We start from the raw sequence: 19,755 nt of genomic DNA, 5'->3' as shown, positions 1-19,755 counted from the left end.
CTCATTCCTTTCAAGTCACAAGCAAGTTTCGAGTCAAATCCCAAGACCTCAACGAGTTGAGGTAATTAAGAGATAATTGAGAGACTAATTAAATGTTGATTGTGCATTAGTGATGAACACCTGCTGTTATTGAGAATTACAGAGGATCAGATGTTGATGTTTTATTGGTTAAAATGATGCCACCATCATGGAGATCAGTGTTTGCTTTAGTTGGGCTCTTGACCCTTTTAGTAACTGAGAATGGATTGATTTTAAGCAATTCCAATATTGCTTCACAACAAACATTTGCACATTGCTGAATTAAAAGCTTGAGGAAGCAGATGAGCTTACACTTTTGGCTTTTATGTCACTTGAATGAACATCATGAAGGTGTCTCTCTTTGGTTTATTTACTGACGTTCAGCTGTTACAAAACTGCAGGAATTTACTATTAAACAAATGCCATCGTAATATTAAATATTGGAAAAAGTTAAGAATTATATTGCTCAGGCTTTTAGACATGCACACTTATCATACGATCCTCAACAGTGGTGACAATAATTATTCATACTGTGGTGTTACCCAGCATGCATTGCAGCATGAAGCATTTTGTTGATTGTCACCATTGTTGAGATTCATACGCTGGTTCTTGATGTCTGTGTGTGTCTGAGTAGGACTGGAGTTTAAATGCATTAGATTTAAAATTCTTTCTCTATAACTACTACAGCAGTAAATTCATTGCGTACTGTGGTTTCACAGAGTTGTTTATTCAAAAGCAGAACATAAATTTAAAAAATGAAAAATGTTGTATATATATATATATATATATACACACAGTATATTGGATGCAAACAGGTAAGCACCTGATGATTACCTCATCATATGAAAACAACTAACAGTTGCTCACTGCACAGCACTGATCTCTCCGCTTTACAACAGCACATGAATTGCTACAGAGAGATCTAACACAGGAGTCAAGGGTCAAGAGCCCAACTAAAGCAAACACTGATCTACATGATGGTGGCATCATTTTAACCAATAAAACATCAACATCTGATCCTCTGTGATTCACAGTAACAGCAGGTGTTCATCACTAATGCACAATCATCATTTAATTAGTCTCTCAATTATCTCTTAATTACCTCAACTCGTTGAGGTCTTGGGATTTGACTCGAAACTCGCTTGTGACTTGAAAGGAATGAGTTGGTTCCTCCTCTGGTGAAATCAGCTGCTGAGTTCATGGGTGGAATAAACACATGGCAGGACTTTTACTTTCTGACCCTGGATTTGACACCTCTGTTTATGACAAGAGTGCACCTGAAAAAAATCTTCATCATGACATGAATTCTGACCTTTGTCACAGAAAGTCTTCTCAGTTGCCTTTTTCTCTATCACGAATTAGAAATCATAAGAAATTATTTATCAGTAGAAAACTTAAAATTCATCCTTTGAAACCCATTTTAAAATCAGACATTGCATTACCATGTAAATGGTACATTAAAATCATGTTACAAAATATTTTCATTCATGAATTATAAAAAATTAAGTTTGGATAGTGCACTATAATGTCTCTGTTCAAAACTGTGGGTGACAGTTAAGGGGTTAAAGGCAAGGCAAGTTTATTTATATAGCACATTTCATACACAATGGTAATTCAAAGTGCTTTACATAAAAGGAAGTGAAATAGTCATTAAAAATAATAAGAAATTAAAAATAATAAAAATCACAACAATAAAAACAAAGTAATTTAAAAATTGATTTTAAAAGAATTTAAAACATTTAAGGATAGCGAGTGATTATACATAGTGCAATCAGTTCGGACGTAGCACAGTGCTCATTCAACAAATGCACAGCTAAACAGATGAGTTTTGAGTCTGGATTTAAAAGTGGCTAATGTTTTAGCACATCTGATCTCTTCTGGAAGCTGGTTCCAACTGCGGGCGGCATAATAGCTAAAAGCAGACTCCCCTTGTTTTGTGTGAACCCTTGGTATTTCTAACTGACTCGATCCTAATGATCTGAGTGGTCTGTTAGGTTTATATTCAGTGAGCATATCTCCAATGTATTTAGGTCCTAGGCCATTTAGAGATTTATAAACGAGTAAAAGTACTTTAACCTCTTAACTGTCACCGTCCACCCTGTGGGACGCCTACATTTACTTCACTATTTTACAATTAAATCCTAATCTAATCATGACAAACTATATATCGTTGGAAAGGTCTAAGACTCCTAAATAGGTATTTTACCACTTTTTCTGTTAAAAAATTATGTAGCAAAAGTAATAGATTAATTTATGACCAGAGGTGTCAAATCCAGGGTCAGAAAGTAAAAGTCCTGCCATGTGTTTATTCCACCCATGAACTCAGCAGCTGATTTCACCAGAGGAGGAACCAACTCATTCCTTTCAAGTCACAAGCAAGTTTCGAGTCAAATCCCAAGACCTCAACGAGTTGAGGTAATTAAGAGATAATTGAGAGACTAATTAAATGTTGATTGTGCATTAGTGATGAACACCTGCTGTTATTGAGAATTACAGAGGATCAGATGTTGATGTTTTATTGGTTAAAATGATGCCACCATCATGTAGATCAGTGTTTGCTTTAGTTGGGCTCTTGACCTTTTTAGTAACTGAGAATGGATTGCTTTTAAGCAATTGCAATATTGCTTCACAACAAACATTTGCACATTGCTGAATTAAAAGCTTGAGGAAGCAGATGAGCTTGCACTTTTGGCTTTCATGTCACTTGAATGGACATCATGAAGGTGTCTCTCTTTGGTTTATTTACTGACGTTCAGCTGTTACAGAACTGCAGGAATTTACTATTAAACAAATGCCATCGTAATATTAAATATTGGAAAAAATTAAGAATTATATTGCTCAGGCTTTTAGACATGAACACTTATCATACGATCCTCAACAGTGGTGACAATAATTATTCATACTGTGGTGTTACCCAGCATGCATTGCAGCATGAAGCATTTTGTTGATTGTCACCATTGTTGAGATTCATACGCTGGTTCTTGATGTCTGTGTGTGTCTGAGTAGGACTGGAGTTTAAATATTTAAATGCATTAGATTTAAAATTCTTTCTCTATAACTACTACAGCAGTAAATTCATTGCGTACTGTGGTTTCACAGAGTTGTTTATTCAAAAGCAGAACATAAATTAAAAAAATGAAAAATGTTGTATGTGTATATATATATACATACACACAGTATATTGGATGCAAACAGGTAAGCACCTGATGATTACCTCATCATATGAAAACAACTAATAGTTGCTCACTGCACAGCACTGATCTCTCCGCTTTACAACAGCACATGCATTGCTACAGAGAGATCTAACACAGGAGTCAAGGGTCAAGAGCCCAACTAAAGCAAACACTGATCTACATGATGGTGGTATCATTTTAACCAATAAAACATCAACATCTGATCCTCTGTGATTCACAGTAACAGCAGGTGTTCATCACTAATGCACAATCATCATTTAATTAGTCTCTCAATTATCTCTTAATTACCTCAACTCGTTGAGGTCTTGGGATTTGACTCGAAACTTGCTTGTGACTTGAAAGGAATGAGTTGGTTCCTCCTCTGGTGAAATCAGCTGCTGAGTTCATGGGTGGAATAAACACATGGCAGGACTTTTACTTTCTGACCCTGGATTTGACACCTCTGTTTATGACAAGAGTGCACCTGAAAAAAATCTACATCATGACATGAATTCTGACCTTTGTCACAGAAAGTCTTCTTAGTTGCCTTTTTCTCTATCACAAATTAGAAATCATAAGAAATTATTTATTAGTAGAAAACTTAAAATTTCAAAATTCATCCTTTGAAACCCATTTTAAAATCAGACATTGCATTACCATGTAAATGGTACATTAAAATCATGTTACAAAATATTTTCATTCATGAATTATAAAAAATTAAGTTTGGATAGTGCACTATAATGTCTCTGTTCAAAACTGTGGGTGACAGTTAAGGGGTTAAAATCAATCCTAAATGTAACTGGAAGCCAGTGTAAGGACCTGAGGACTGGTGTGATATGCTCAGATTTTCTGGTTCTAGTCAGAATCCTGGCAGCAGCATTCTGGATGAGCTGCAGCTGTCTAATGGTCTTCTTTGGAAGGCCGGTGAGGAGACCATTACAATAATCCACCCTGCTGGTGATAAAGGCATGAACCAGTTTCTCCAAGTCTTGACTGGAAACAAAACATCTAATTCTTGCAATGTTTTTGAGATGATAGTATGCTGATTTAGTTGCTGCTTTGACATGACTACTAAAACTAAGGTCTGTCTCCAGAAACACCCCAAGATTTTTGACTTGGTTTTTAGTTGATTGGCCCCTAGAGTCAAGGTATGCATTCACCTTGATAACTTCATCTTTGTTTCCAAATGCAATGACTTCAGTTTTCTCCTTATTTAACTGAAGAAAATTCTGGGACATCCAACAGTTTATTTCATCAATGCATTGGCAGAGGGAGTCAATGGGGCTGTAGTCATTTGGAGATAAGGCTAGGTAAATCTGCGTATCATCAGCATAGCTGTGATAGGCAATTTGGTTCTTTCTCATTATTTGACTTAGTGGGAGCATATACAGGCTAAACAAGAGCGGTGCAAGAATTGAGCCTTGTGGGACTCCGCATGTCATGGACGTCCACTTAGACTTATGCTCTCCTATACTCACATAATAGCCTCTCCCTTCTAAGTATGACCTGAACCATTTGAGTACCATCCCAGAAAGCCCGATCCAGTTTTCCAGTCTCTCTAGAAGTATGTTATGATCAACAGTGTCAAACACAGCACTAAGATCTAGTAGTACCAGAACTGATATTTTGCCTGAATCAGAATTGAAGCGAATATCATTTATTATCTTAATGAGTGCTGTCTCTGTGCTATGATGTGCTCGGAAACCAGATTGAAAATTGTCCAGGTACCCATTTAAGTTTAAGTGGTTGTTCAGCTGATTAAAAACTACCTTTTCAATAATCTTACCTATGAACGGAAGATTTGATATTGGTCTATAGTTGTTCAACATTGTGTTATCAAGATTGCGCTTTTTCAGAAGGGGGGTTTTCAGGGAGTTTGGAAAAGTCCCAGAAAGAAGTGAGGCGTTCACCACTTCTAAGAGATCTGCTTCTAAACAGTTAAGCACACTTTTGAAAAAAGATGTGGGAAGTGTGTCAAGATAGCAGGTTGATGATTTAAGGTGCTGTACTATTTCTTTCAATATTTTGCAATCAATTGCTTCAAAAACAGACATAGTCACTTCTTTTTGAAATTGCGGTCGAATCTGTGTGACCTCTGCAAAAGTAGATATGCCAATCTCCTTTCTGATATTATTGATCTTCTCAGAAAAGAAGGAAGCAAACTCATTGCATTTACTGTCGGAGAGCATTTCACTGGGAATCTGACTTGGGGGGTTCGTCAGTCTCTCCACAGTAGCAAAAATAGTGCGAGAGTTGTTTAAGTTACTGTTTATAAGGTTTGAGAAGAAGGTCTGTCTAGCTGTGGCTAGTTCCACATTGAAAGCATGAAGGCTGTCTTTATAGATGCTATAGTGAATTTCAAGTTTTGTCTTCCGCCACATCCGCTCAGCTTTTCTGCATTGTCTTTTCATACTCTGAACTGCTGTTGATTTTCTCCATGGTGATTTTTGTCTGCCATTCTTCTTGCAGACCCTTGTCGGAGCAATATCATCATTTAAAGCAAATGAATCCAGTAAATTGTCCATAAAATTGTGATGAGAAAGATGTGATGAGTAGAAATATTGTATGTATGTTTAGAGGAGTCAGTTATAATATGATCTGCAAGAAAATGCAGGATGTGTGCTAAAGGATAAAGTTCCACAGACCAAACTAAATTCAACACACCATAGGCTCCAAAAATGCAAAACAATTTAATAATGGACTTCTCACAAGGTAATGTTTTGTGCTAACAGATGGAATACATGTGCAGGAAAGTATTGTTGTTATGAAGGTGTGTCTCAGACAAATGTTCAGTTTGTTCACTGGCATGAGACACATTAGATGGACTGCTGCTGAATACTATATGAAATTATGCAGCTGCCAGTTGAACAATATTTTCTATCTAGTTATTTTATATTTATTTGTCTCACAATGAGGATTGACAGGTGAGCCTGTTTAGCCAATATCTGTAAATGTAATGCAAATATCCCAGTCAACACGTGAGATCACGCAATGATCACAGTGACATCACACCATTCTCATACGGTGATCCTCACAGTGTGAGTAATATATGAACTCATAGTGAATTCAAAAAGATGAGCGGGGTTCTTCTTGTACAGAGCTATAAACAAAATAAAATGTGAATAGATAACGATTTGAGGTACTTTATATCTAGTTCTGTAAATAAATAAGTGCACTTGAAGATTAAAACAGACTACACATAGCTAAACGTTTATCAAATAGGGAAAAAATACAAATAACAACAGAAAATAAAAATACATTTAAATAATAACAATACATTTAAATAATAACAGTAAATTATCAGCTGTCTCGTCATGTTTAGGGGCTGCTCTTTTCAGTTTTGGTGTTTTTGCAGTTTTTTTTCAAAGTGGCCTTACCACATTACCACGGTCGTGGGATGTGGCTTAGACCTTTTGGCTTGATTATTTTCCTCTTTCTAAGTTACAAATATATTTTACAGGTTTTTAAATTACACTGTACAAAATTGCTGTAAAATTTACAGTAACTTGCTGGCAATTTTGGTTGCCAGTAAGACTGTAAATTTACAAGAGTACTGTAAATCAGTGGTTCTCAATTCCAGGGCCCCCTGCTCTGCACATTTTGCATGTCTCCCTTTCTTAACACACCTGATTGAGATCATCAGCTCATTAGTTCAGTTCATGATCTCTCTCCTAATGAGCTGATGATCTCAATCAGGTGTGTTAAGTAAGGGAGACATGCAAAATGTGCAGAGCAGGGGGCCCCCAGGACTGGAATTGAGAACCACTGCTGTAAATCAATAATTACAATTGTACTGTAAAAATACTGCAAACTCTTGCATGCTGTAAAATTGTTATGATGGTGTGTAAACATTTGGTTAACTTATTTCATTTGATTTTACTAAGGAGGAACATTTCTTAATATAAAACTGCAAACACTTAATTTGTAATAGTAAAGTCACTAAAAACACGACTTTAGCTGCAGTTTATCATCAGCTATAGCACACATGCATGTGGTAAAGCACTTAACAAAGAGATCATCGCTGTATCAGCAACTCTACAGTTACTGTCTTTAAATAAAGCAGCAGAACATCAGAGTTTGTGGCTCATCATTTACTGAAGCACAGGGTCTACTCTCCACCGCAATGGTGACCCACAAAACTAAATTAGATCTCTCTTGTGCAAAATAATACAGTTCAGTTAAATATTTACTCTCCTTATAGATAACACCTGCTGTTAACAAGCAGAATCACTGAATGAAAGAGAAACAAGAACTACAACTGACTTCAACCACAGCCTTAGATTAACTCAACTGAAATACAAGACATCATTAAATCTCTCAAGATCTGATTAAACAACTCCACAAACAGCATTACCAGCTTCACACATTACAATTTGACTTTATTTCTGTCATATGTCTATAAAAAATTTGAGAATTAACAGAAGTTTATTTGTTTTATTGAAAACGTTTCGTTTGACCTCACCATTGTGGCGATCAGGGTTTGCTTTAGTAGGGCTCTTGACCATCAAATTTTAATCTTAGTTTTTTTCTGGCTGCTGTAACAGTGTTTGTAGAGCACATTTGTTATAGCATGGAAAGCCAGGAAATTGTGTGATTGCGTGCTTTTGATGGACTATTGATAATGATGTAATCATTACCTAGTTGCGTGATTCACTGATCTCATTCAGAGGCTGATGTTTAAAGACATGGTGTGGATTTTTTTATTTGATAGTTTGGTGTTGTTTACAGCTGCTATATGACCCTGAATGAGATGACAAACTGCTACTGAAAAATTTTAAAAATGTCTTATGCACAAAACTTTTAGTACTACGGCAGCAACTAGACACACACAGACATCAAGAATCAACGTATGAATCTCAACAATGGTGACAATCAAAAGCTTAATGCTGCAATTCATGCTGGTTACCAGCACAGTACAAAACTCACCCATGAATCCCAGCATGCATTGCGGCATGAATAAATTATGCCTCTGAATTGTCCACTTATTGTCTTTAATTCTTACTATGTGCTTTTCTTTTTTTTTTTTCGTGTTGAGTTTTAGTAGCATGTTTTGTGATGTTCAGAGTTGATCTGTTTATTTATTTTGTTGATTGTCACCGTTGTTGAGATTCATACGCTGATTCTTGATGTCTGTGTGTGTGTCTAATTATTGCCGTAGTACTAAAAGTTTTGTGCATAAGACATTATTAAAATTTTTCAATAATTGTTTATTGTCTCTTTCAGAGTCACATAACGATTGTAAACATTGAATCAGGCCACTAGATAATGATTCTATCATTATCAATCAAAAGCACGTGATCACAATTTTTTCAGGGTTTTCTTGCTATAACAAATGTGCTCTATAAACACAATTACAGCAGCCAGAAAAAAAGCTAAGATTAAAAATCAAGGGTCAAGAGCCCAACTAAAGCAAACCCTGATCACCACAATGGTGAGGTCAAACGAAACGTTTTCAATAAAACAAATAAACTTCTGTTAATTCTCAAAAAAAAATTATAGACAAATGACAGAAATAAAGTCAAATTGTAATGTGTGAAGCTGGTAATGCTTTTTGTGGAGTTGTTTAATCAGATCTTGAGAGATTTAATGATGTCTTGTATTTCAGAGTTCATCTAAGGCTGTGGCTGAAGTCAGTTGTAGTTCTTGTTTCTCTTTCATTCAGTGAATCTGCTTGTTAACAGCAGGTGTTATCTATAAGGAGAGTAAATATTTAACTGAACTGTATTATTTTGCACAAGAGAGATCTAATTTAGTTTTGTGGGTCACCATTGTGGTGGAGAGTAGATCCTGTGCTTCAGTCAATGATGAGCCACAAACTCTGATGTTCTGCTGCTTTATTTAAAGACAGTAACTCTAGAGTTGCTGATACAGATAGAAACTCTTTATCTGTGATGGAAACATCTAAGAAATGGAAATGTTCCACTTTTTCCCCAGTTTTTGAACATTGTGAATGATATGTAGGGGAAGAAAGTTCCCTTTTTTGTGCGATGTTATTACTATGTATTGAATTGAATGATGAATAAATGTTTTTTAAAGGGGAAAAAAATACATTTGTGCATTGCTGAATCGAAAGCTTGATGTAGCAGATTAGCTTACGTTTGCTGCTTTTAAATCATTTGAATGAAAAAAAAAAAAGTTGCTGATACAGTGATGATCTCTTTGTTAAGTGCTTTACCACATGCATGTCTGTTATAGCTGATGATAAACTGCAACGATTTGAGTTAAAGTCATGTTTTTAGTAACTTTACCATTACAAATTAAGTGTTTGCAGTTTTATATTAAGAAATGTTCCTTCTTAGTAGAATCAAATGAAATAAGTTTACCAAATGTTTACACCATCACAACAATTTTACAGCATGCAAGAGTTTGCTGTATTTTTACAGTACAATTGTAATTATTGATTTACAGTACTCTTGTAAATTTACAGTCTTACTGGCAACCAAAATTGCCAGTAAGTTACTGTAAATTTTACAGCAATTTTTTACAGTGTAGTTTACACTTACCTTCCATGAATAATATATTAGTCTATATAACTATTCAGTATATAGTTCACTATTCTGTAGTTTTCTTTCAAATATGTTACAGAGAAAAAGAAGTCAAAGTAAATTATTATTTAAGATACAATTTCTAAAGTTATCGGCATGTGATCAAGAAACACATCTCCAAGAAGATGTGCTGCTTCTAAAGAGCCTCTGGACATTCTGCTTGAACAAATGTAAAATAGGAATTGAAAAATAATTAATAGAAATTCGAAAACAAGTTGGGTTAAACCAAGATTACAATGAGTTGATTAATCCACACATCTGTGATCGACACATAATGCCTGGCATGCACATAAAGTGATGTGATCTCATCATAATGTAAACAAATACATATGATGCATCATTAAAAAGTAATCTTTGCGCACAGATGACCCTTACACTAATTTTATTCTAATACATTTAATGAAAATTATTTTAAACAGACATAAATCGCCTGGCAACACTGTGGGCTACATGTACAAGCTCACTTAAGAGAATAACGTTTGATGCTGACAGCATTGACCCACATTAGAAATCCTATTAGCACTTACATTTACAATATTTATTTGTTCATATTTTTGGCTAAATACTTACTTTTGTGTTGCGATGATTGACAGCTTCGACGATGCATGAGGTCGCACGAGTCGAACTCGAGAATCATCGGGCGCGGGATAATGATGAGCCGCTAAACGATTTGATTGGCTTCCGAGCGGGAGTGGGTGGTTCCTGAATCAGCGAAGGACTAAAAACCAGAGCATTGCACTTTATTCATTATTATTATTATTATTATTAGTTAATACTTTTACTATCCCAAATACAAACACAAACAAAAACATAAATGTGTGTAACCTTAAGCACAAACCAAAAAACAAAAGCAGACAGTATTATAACTACCACATAAATGTAAAAGCAATCGCCGACTATTAATGAGCAAGCTTAGTGTTAGATGTAGTTCAACATTCGTCCCTATACTGAGTAATGTAGGCTACAATATGTTTCTGTAAAATAAATAAATAAACAAAACCTAAATATGTATTTCTGCATATGCGGCGGCACCTGCGCAAGATGAAATCTTGAGTATGACTGAAGGGGCGGAACAATGGTGATGACGTTGATATATAATCCATTCACTGCGTACAATGCATACGCATTTTCCATCAATGGAAGTTTAACGTGAGGGATTCGCATACAGTGTGAACGAAAAATGTGACTTTGGCGTGTAAATACTGCGCCAAATGAAAATGCAAACTCGTTGTATAGATACGCAGTAGTAAGAGACTGGGTTGCTAAATCCCACCTTATCTGCTGAAATTTCAATCATGCAATTCAGTAACAGGCTAGCTAACACTTGTAACCAATTACCACGAAGCAATGACACTTTAAAATATACTAGGGTTCTACGCTAAGCTTACAACTATTTAATACAATGTAGGCTCACTGTAAAAAATTATCGTAATTTTAACGGTAAAAGACTGTAAAAATGCCACAGTAAAAACCTGTTAAATGATTAACAGTAAGTTTTCTTACTATATACAGTGAATAACTGTAATAGATCTAACCTTTGTTTTCGAGAAAGTAGCCTCAGAATCGACATTCATAGACTGTGTCTGAAACCACACCCTACACCCTCATTCACTAGTCCTACATTACTTCACTATATAGTCCACTAGACAGAGTGATTGAGAACATACGAGTAAATTCAGACACTGATGAACACCTGCTGTTAACACAATCACTGAAGGAAAGAACAAGAAAAAAAACTACAACTGACATACAGCCTCAGCCTTAAATTAAATCAACTGAAATAAAACAGCAGAGGATGATTAAACAACTCCACAAACAGTATTACCAGCTCCACTCATTACTAACCAGTTTGACTTCATTTCTGTAATTTATCTACGAATTAACAGAGGTTTAGATTTTATTTCAAATGTTTTGTTTTCTCTCACCATTTTGGCGATCAGTGGTTGCTTTTGTTGGCCTCTTGACCCTTGACTCTTTAAGGTTAGCTTTTCTTTGGTTCTTGTAACGGTGTTTATGATGCACATTTGTTATGACAAAAAATCCTAAATAAATTATGTAGTGTTGGATAATTGTTGATGGTAATGTCATCATCTTATGATCTGATTCGTTGATCTCAATTAGTCTCAAATGAGATGGGTGATTTGTAATAAATTTCATTACATTTTCATTAGATAAGTTCTTAATGTATGAATAAAAAAATGTTTTATACACAAAACCTTCAGAGCTACAGCACCATTTAGACACACAGACATCAGGAATCAGTACATGAACCTCAAAAAAAAAAAAAAAAAAAGAAATCATGCTGCAATGCATGCTGGGTGCCAGTACAAAACTCCCAGCATGCATTGCAGCATGAATAAATTATGCAGCTGAATGTTCTTAATATTTTCTTTATTTGCTTTTATTTTGGTGTTGTTTTGGTTGTGACTTTTCAGTGGACTGTTTTGTGATGTTCAGATTGAACCGATGGTTTTATTTTTTTTTATCATTTTTGATTGTCGCCAATTTTGAGATTCATATGCTGATTGTTGATGTCTGTGTGTGTTTATCTTCTGCTGTAGTTCAATACATTTATTTGTGCATATTGTGCTTAACTGTTTAACAACATTTGATTGCTGTAGTATCAGTGGTACAAGTGTATTAACATATCACATATTTAATAAGAGATTAAACATAGGGCAAAACATCAGTGAACTAGACTAGATCACGATGGTTTTGACATCACAAACATCAGTCTTTCCTCAACTTTCCTTTTCTTGCTTTAAAAACTGCCTAAGAAACAGCTAATCAAAGCAACCAAAGAAAAACTAATTTAAAAACGTCAATGTCCAAGAGCCCAACTAAAGCAACCACTGATCGCCAATATGGTGACTTCAAATGAAAGTACAACACCTAAAATCTCAATAAGAGCTTTTGTACACATATGACAGAAATAAAGTCAAAGTGGTTAATAATAATAAGCTGGTGATGCTGTTTGTGGAGTTGTTTAATCACCCTCTGCTGAGATCTTGAGAGATTTAGATTAGATTAGATTAGATTCAACTTTATTGTCATTACACAAGTACAGGTACAGGGCAACGAAATGCAGTTTAGGTCTAACCAGAAGTGCAATAGTAGCAAGTGCAGTATATACAATGGTTGAATAAGTGCAGGACAAGGATATGTACTGAGTATATGTATAAATATATATAGAAAGATGGTTATTAATATAAACAGAATTTACAGGTGAATATGTATAGTGAATAAATATACAGAAATTACAAGTGAATATGTATAGTGAATAAATATACAGAATTTACAGGTGAATATGTATAGTGAATAAATATACAGATGGCTATTACTATAGGCAGAATTTACAGGTGATATGTACTATCAATATAATATATATACAGATGACTGTTACTATAAACAAGGTGTAAAAGTGCAGTGGAAGTGATTGCGTATTACAATTAGACATACGGTGCAAAATATTAATGTAAGCATTGATAATGTAACAACAGTCGGCAGTGCAAATGAGCATAGTCCAATTTAGGTATGGTAGTGCAAGATACAAAAGTAAACAGTTCCCAGTCAACACGTGAGATCACGCGATGATCACAGTGACATCACACCATTCTCATACGGTGATACTCACAGTATGAGTAATATATCAACTCATTGTGAATTCAAAATGTTGAGCAGGTTGAGAGGAGGCAGCTCAAATATCAGTCACCAGGGGGACATTCTACTTCCTGTTTCTCAACATTATAACAGAGATATCACAGTGCTCTCACATGATGAGCTCATTAGTGCACGCCCAGCTAATAGATTTCTGTTATAAGAACCTTCTCCAAACATACAACTGACTTCCAGACACAGCCTTAGATTAAATCAACTGAAATAAAATAAGACATTAAATCTCTCATGATCTCAGCAGAGAATGATTAAACAACTCCACAAACAGCATCACCTGCTCCACTCATTACTAACCAGACTGACTTTATTTCTGATATCTACAAAAGTGTTTATTGAGAATTAGATGTTTTATTGTTTCGTTTGATGTTACCATCAAAGTGATTAGTGTTTGCTTTAGTTGGGCTCTTGACCCTTGACTTTGTAACATTATATTTTTTTGGGCTGCTGTAACTGTGTTTGAAAAGCACATTTGCTATGGCAGGGAATACCAGAAAGAGATTGCAGCCAGGTGATATTGGTTTGTTGTTAACAACAAAATCATCACCTAGATTCAGTATGCAGTCTTTGTAAAGTGTTATTAATCAGAACGTTTTAATTATAACAGCTCTTTGATTATACAGAATAGGGTCAAACAGTGTAATCATTTATGAATGATTTTAGAAGCCTAAGTCATAAACATTTTGTACTATGTTGTCTTTTAAAAACAAAGAGAGACATCAAGAATCAGTGTATGAATCTCAACAATGGTGACAATCAAAAGCTTCATGCTGCAATGCATGCTGGGTATCTAGTCTCTGTGCAGTGAGTGCACTTTGACCTCACATTAGTATGAGCTCACAGTGAAGGCGCTGTGAGGTTACACTTTGAGCTCACTGTTACCTCACATTGTGACCTCATCACGAGTATCCTGTGAGCTCATGGTGACATCACTGTGAGATCAAATTGTTGACTGGGTTGTTACTGTGATAAAAATTTACATTCAGTAGTGCAAATAAGGCAGATGTGAGGTAGGAGAGAAGAGTTAATAATATATGAGGAAGTGGATCAACGGGGGGTAGAGTTCAGTAAAGAGACAGCTCTGGGGAAGAAACTGTTCTTTAGTCTGCTGGTCCTGGTCCGGAGGCACCTGAAACGCCTGCCGGAGGGCAGGAGAGAAAACAGTCTGTGGGCTGGGTGAGAGGAGTCCTTAAGGATGCTGCGAGCTCGATGCAGACAGCGTTTCCTCTGGATGTGTTCGATGGCAGGTAGTGGAGTCCCTGTGATGCGCTGGGCAGTTTTCACCACCCGCTGCAGTGCCTTGCGCTCCGCAACAGAGCAGCTCCCATACCATACTGTGACACAGTTGGTCAGGATGCTTTCTATTGCGCAGCGATAGAAGTTCACCAGGATAGCTGAGGAGAGCTGATTCTTCCTCAGTGTCCTCAGAAAGAAGAGGCGCTGGTGAGCCTTCTTGACCAGGCTGGAGGTGTTGGTTTTCCACAACATGTCCGCCGAGATGTGGATCCCCAGGAACTTGAAACTGGAGACACGCTCAACAGCCATTCCATTGATGTGGATGGTGTCGTGTGTGCCTCTTGACTCCTTCCTGAAGTCCACGATGAGCTCCTTCGTTTTGGTGGTGTTGAGGAGCAGGTTATTTTCAGTGCACCATGTGGCCAGGTGCTGGATCTCCTCCCTATAGGCAGTCTCATCGTTGTTACTGATGAGGCCAATCACCGTGGTGTCGTCTGCAAACTTGACGATGGAATTAGATCCATACACAGGCTTGCAGTCGGAGGTGAAGAGGGAGTAGAGAAACGGGCTTAGCACACAGCCCTGTGGTACACCAGTGTTAAGTGTGATGGATGTGGAGCAGGTGAATCCTGAACGAACATTCTGGGGTCTGTTGGTCAGGAAGTCCAAAATCCAGTTACACATTGAGGTATTGATGCCCAGGTCTCCAAGTTTGGCTATTAACTTGGTTGGGATGACAGTGTTGAATGCTGAGCTGAAGTCAACAAACAGCATACGTGCATAAGTGTTCTTATTGTCCAGGTGAGTGAGCACAGAGTGCAGTGCCATGGAAACTGCGTCCTCTGTGCTCCTATTGCTACGGTAGGCAAACTGGTGTGAGTCCAATGTGGATGGTAGAGAGTCTTTTAGGTGTTCCAGGACCAGCCGCTCAAAGCACTTCATGACGATGGGTGTGAGTGCTACAGGGTGGTAGTCATTAGGGCACCTCGGACTAGAGTGTTTTGGCACTGGCACAATGGAAGTGCATTTAAAGCATGTTGGTACGGCTGCTTGGGCAAGAGACAGGTTGAAAATGTCTGTAAAAACCCCAGCGAGCTGCTCCGCACATGCCCTGAGAACACGACCAGGGATGTTGTCTGGTCCAGCAGCCTTGTGCGCGCTGATCCGGCTCAGTTCCTTGCAGACATCTGTGGAGGAGAGTATGATTGGTGGGTGGTCATCTGAGGGATTGAGCTTGGTGGCAGTTTCTCTGTTGTCTCTTTCAAAGCGAGCATAAAAGTAATTTAGCTCGTTCAGGAAGTTGACATCAGTACACAGTAAAACCTCCAGTGTTAAATCAACACTCCCAGTGTATATATAATCCACACTCATAGTGTTAAAAAAGTAACACTGAAGCAGTGTTAAAGTTAATGAGATAATTAGTTCAGTAATTGAGTGATGATTGAGCATTAATGAAGAACACCTGCTGTTAACAAACTGAACCATTGAAAAAAAGAGACGAAACGAGCAGAACAACAAAATCTACAACTGACTTCAACCACGGCCTTAGATGAAATCAACACAAGATAAAAGAAGACATTAAATCTCTCAAGATCTCAGCAGAGGATGATTAAACAACTCCACAAACAGTATCACCTGCTTCACACGTTACTAACCAGATTGAATTTAGATGTTGATGTTTTAGTTTTGTTTGAATTACCATTATCGAGGTCAGTGTTTGCTTTAGTTGGGCTCTTGACCCTTGACTTAAAACATTACAGTTCCTTTGACTGCCGTAACAGCGTGTTTGTTTAGACATGTTAGTTATGGCAATCAGGTGTCGTTGGTTTGACTTCTATAAAGAAATCACCAGCGTTTAGTGATGCACATAACTGGTTTCATGCAGAGCATTGTCACTGAGTGATTAAAATTTATTTTGTTCACATAATATATAAAGCTTGATCCATCAGTTTTAAGATTAATCTGAAAGACTTTTGAAAGTAAATCGGCAGTGAAAGGTTAAAACTGCATTATCAAACAGACATCAAGACTCAGCGTATGAATCTCAACAATGGTGACAATCAACATATTCAGATAAACAGATACTCTGTGAACATTACAAAACAAGCTACTAAAAGTCACAACAAAATAGCAAAACAAAAGGAAATGGTAAGAATAAAAGAAAATACTAAAACAACTGCATAATTTATTCATGTCGCATTGCATGCTGGGAGCCATGGATTAGTTTTGATTGGTGCTCCCAGAATGCACTGCAAAATGGAGCTTTATGTTGATTGTCACCATTATTGAGATTCATATGCTGATTCTTGAAGTCTGTGTGATGAAGAAAAGTACATTTTCAGTGCAGAATAAGTTTCAAAAGTCTTTCAGATTAAACTTTCAGGTCGTTATGTACAGAATCTCAATAACAAAGTTAACTAATAAATCTATCAGTGACTATACTCCAAATTAATTCAGTTACTCAAGCCACTATACGCTGATTACATTTTTATAAACATAACCAACTACTGACCACATTTTCGCTTGGCTTTTTTTCTTTTCGCCATAACTAACATGTCTAAACAAACACGCAGTTATGGCAGCCAAAGTAACTGTAATGCTTTAAGTCAAGGGTCAAGAGCCCAACTAAAGCAAACACTGACCTCGATAATGGTAATTCAAACAAAACTAAAACATCAACATCCAAAGTCAGTCTGGTTAGTAACGTGTGAAGCTGGTGATGATGTTTGTGGAGTTGTTTATTAATCATCCTCTGCTGAGATCGTGAGAGATTTAATGTCTTCTTTCTTGTGTTGATTTCATCTAAGGCTGTGACTGAAGTCAGTTGTAGTTCTTGTATTTCTGCTCGTCTTGTCTCTTTTTTTCTCTTTCTTTCAGTGATTCAGTTTGTTAACAGCAGGTGTTCTTCATTAATGCTCAATCATCACTCAATTACTAAACTAATTATCTCATTAACTTTAACACTGCTTCAGTGTTACTTTTTTAACACTCTGAGTGTGGACTATATATACACTGGGAGTGTTGATTTAACACTGGAGGTTTTACTGTGTGGCTGCGGGGGTGGAGTGGGTAGGTTTGTAGTCACTGATGGCCTGAATGCCCTGCCACATGCGTCGAGGGTCAGAGTTGGAAAAGTGTCCCTCTATCTTTAGCTTGTAGCAGTGCTTGGCCTTTTTGATGCCCCTCTTCAGGTTTGCTCTGGATGTGCTGTAGGCTTGTGCATCTCCTGATCTGAAGGCAGTGTTGCGTGACTTCAACAGGAGTCGCACTTCCTTGTTCATCCAAGGCTTCTGATTTGGATATGTGGTGATCTGTTTCTGGGTTGTAACACTGTTAATGGTGATATTGATATGATCCAATACAGAGGAGGTGTAAGAGTCAATGTCTGTGTGAGCGCCACTGGTGGCTTGAGAAGCAAACATACTCCAGTCTGTGTGTAGAAACCTTTCCTGGAGTGTGGAATCTGCCCCCGCAGGCCACACCTTGATGGTCTTCACTGATGGCTTCACACGGTTGATGAGGGTGCATATTTGGGGTGAGGAACAAAGAAAGGTGATCTGACTGTCCCAGGTGGGGGAGGGGTGTCGCAACGTAAGCTCCAGCCATGTTTGTGTAAACATGGTCTAAGGTTTTGTTTCCTCTGGTGTGACAGGAAACATGCTGGTGAAACTTGGGTAGCACTGACTTTAACTTTGAGTGATTAAAGTCACCTACAACAATAAAAGCCGCTTCCGGGTGATCAGTCTGTTGTTTACTGATGGCTGCGTGAAGTTCTTTCATAGCAAGCTTGGCATCAGCATCCGGGGAATATAGGCTGCAGTTATAATGGTGGAAGTGAACTCCGCGGTAGATAAAGCGGTCTACATTTAACCATGAGAAACTCAAGGTTAGCTGAACAATGACTCCCAACAATAGCAGAGTTTGTGCACCAAGCTTTGTTAATGTAAATGCACAATCCACCACCTCTGGTCTTACCGGAGCCATCTAATGTTCTATCCGCCCGGAGTGTGTGGCGTCCCGCTAGCTCAATAGCGGTGTCCGGTATTCCGCTGTTTAACCAGGTTTCCGTGAAGATTAGGACGTTACAGTTCAAAAGTTTCTTGCTGTGTGTGATGCTGAGTCGAATCTCCTCCATTTTGTTCACTAGCGACCGTACATTGGCAAGGAAAATGCTGGGTAAAGAGAGCCGGTGTGGTGTTAGCCTTAGCTTAGCTCTTAGTCCTCTGCGCTTCCCCCGCCTTTGTTTAATGTGTTTTATTTCAGTTGATTTAATCTTTGGCTTTGGCTGTAAGTTTTGTTTCTCTGCTCTTGTTTCTCTTTCCTTTAGTGATTCTACTTGGTAACAGCAGGTGTTCATCACTAAAGCTCAATCCTCATTTAATTAGTCAATTAATTATCTCATTAAATTCAAAACTCTGTGGTGTGGACACATAAAAGTGCTCTTTAAAACTGAGGATTTTGCTGTAGGATTAAAGGGGTAAAATGTGTGAGATGAAAAAAACTTAATTTTAACAGAAATATATCGTAAATATAAAAAACAGTAGATTACTGGCAACCACAGCTGCCGGTATTTCATTGTAAAATCAAGAAAATAAACAGCAACATACTGTAAAATCTAACAGTCAACTTCCTGCTGTGTTTTATGGGTCACCATTGTGCTGGAGAGTAGAGCCTGTGTTTAAGTCAAGGACGGACAGACAAATACTGGTGTTATGCTGTTTTATTTAAAGGTAGTAACTGTGTACTTGCTGATGTAGTAAGCGTAGAGGTTTGATTGTGTTTGATGGAATTCCAGCCAGAAGAGCATTGCAGTAGTCCAGCCTAGAAATGACAAGGGCCTGGACAAGAAGTTGTGCAGCATGCTCTGTCAGGAAGACATCTTTCTGATGTCGTGTAGTGCACACCTGCAAGATCGAGCGGTCTTTGAAGGTCAGCTGCACTGCAAAAAATGATTCACTATATTTACTCAATAAAATTGAGTAATCCACTGTATTTACTCAATAAAATTGAGTAATCCACTGTATTTACTCAATAAAATTGAGGTAACAATTTGCACTTAATTTTTTTGAGTAGATTCTATCCTATATATTGAGTAAAGAGTACCTCAATTT

Source organism: Onychostoma macrolepis, chromosome 01 (genome assembly GCF_012432095.1).
Source record: "Onychostoma macrolepis isolate SWU-2019 chromosome 01, ASM1243209v1, whole genome shotgun sequence".
Taxonomy (NCBI): Eukaryota; Metazoa; Chordata; class Actinopteri; order Cypriniformes; family Cyprinidae; genus Onychostoma; species Onychostoma macrolepis.
Note: the sequence above shows the minus strand (reverse complement) of the source record.